Source organism: Anoplophora glabripennis, unplaced genomic scaffold, assembly GCF_000390285.2.
Source record: "Anoplophora glabripennis isolate ALB-LARVAE unplaced genomic scaffold, Agla_2.0 scaffold7507, whole genome shotgun sequence".
In the NCBI taxonomy this organism is placed as follows: domain Eukaryota; kingdom Metazoa; phylum Arthropoda; class Insecta; order Coleoptera; family Cerambycidae; genus Anoplophora; species Anoplophora glabripennis.
This window is the reverse complement of record NW_019423679.1, coordinates 1-1,618: the sequence shown is the minus strand read 5'-3', so window position 1 is coordinate 1,618 and position 1,618 is coordinate 1. Positions and strand designations below refer to the sequence as shown.

The 1,618-nt window shown below is 33.3% G+C and overlaps 1 long non-coding RNA gene across 2 annotated transcripts; it reads right to left on the bottom strand.

Annotated features, from left to right (window-relative positions):
• Positions 1-332: 332 nt before the first annotated feature.
• Positions 333-1,389, bottom strand: LOC111693066. 2 transcript variants are annotated; one of them, XR_002763319.1, is made up of 3 exons: positions 1,304-1,389; positions 743-1,085; positions 333-618 (listed from the first exon to the last, which is right to left on the bottom strand). It is a non-coding gene; the product is annotated as an uncharacterized LOC111693066 (long non-coding RNA). The 2 variants fall into 2 exon arrangements; XR_002763318.1 differs by having other exon boundaries at positions 1,165-1,366.
• Positions 1,390-1,618: the final 229 nt, after the last annotated feature.

Below are 1,618 nucleotides of genomic sequence, written 5' to 3'. Positions count from 1 at the left end.
TTCATTATTTTAGAAAATATGCAGCTTTGAAAATACGAACAATATTTTTGACGAGAAATGCGAAAATCGATTTAATTTTACTTCAAAACTTACGGTATTAGTCAAGTAAATGCTGAAAATGTTGTCCGCCAACTTGCATACAATGATACAGGTTGTCTTCAAACCGTTGTCGAACATTCTGGAGCACTTGCGGTGTTACTTCGCGACATACATTAATGATTCGTCCTCGCAGATCTTCCAAGGTATCAGGTGGANGTACTCAATTTATATGAAATAAAAAAAAATTGTGATGTAGTTCCTAAATATTTTGTATATTAAAATAAAACACTGTATAACGTAACATATTTATTTACTGATGGTTGAAAATAATTATTTAATTTTTGTCTTAATGCAGGGCCTTGAATAATCCGTCCTTAATTTCGTTTCGTAAAGACTGAACGGTAAGTTTCCTGTCTACGTTTCAGTTTAACATTTTTCGTTGCAACTGTAGAAGGAGATATACTGCAAAGATATTTTCATTATTAAAGTTATCCATTAAAGTATGTTTTCATTGCCATAATACTCCTTCTCTTAGCACTACTATCAGTACTAGTGTTACCATTCGATGTATTCTGAACACTGAAAATAAAATTACTGTAAATATTATTTCTTAATTTATTAGGTCCGTATCAAACAATTTGGCAGGGTACGTATTTAACATCCTTAGCATTACTACTATTTTTAAATTACAAATCTTTATTACCTTAAATTCAGTTGTCTCTTCTTTTTACGTTGTACCTACTCGAACTTCAGTAACGTTATAGGTCAAAGATGATTCACTTGATTGTAACATCAATTTGGTCAAAGCTCCTGTATTAATTGAACTCGATAAAGTACTCTTGCTTAAAATGGAAGAAGATACACCACAAAATAATTTTATGGAAGGTGCAGAGTTGGGTCGTACTATTTTTCTTCCACAAAAGGGGAGAAAATCATCCGCTTTAAAGTGTTCAGAGCAAATTACGTTATTTTTTGTCCATACCCAATTTTCTTTTTCGATAGAAAGAACCTTGTCCTTGTCCAGTAAAGTTTCATTTCTAGGAAAGCTAGAAATAAAAAAATTACATGTTTACAATAAAAATTTAGAATAAAAAGTGGAAATATCTTATTTTTGTGTACAGCTACCTAAATATTTAGAAATGTTTTGTATTGGACATCTTCTGCAATTTGCGCTTCCTTTCACAGTACAAAGCACAAGACATATTTAAAGTTCAATAAAAACGAAATTTACAAACAAAAATATGAATAACCTCAAAAAACACACCTGCGAACCTAACGTCAACAACAACTGCGTCACTGCGTGACGTAAAAGCCTTCAAAATGTCTGCGCCCGTAGCGTCCCTAGAAAAGTGGATGCGCACTCGTCAAAACTCATTCTCCCCTACTCCATATCTCTGGTCGTAGGTCATCTGCGGTTGTCTATAATTCCCACATACTTCTATAGAATAGATATAGGATAGAAGTATGTGATAATTCTAGGGTTTAGGCGGGAACTGCCCCTTGGATGGAGCTTTTTAAAAGATTATCGAATACTTGTTGAAACATGGCCGAATTTCGAACTGGTGCTACATACTACGAC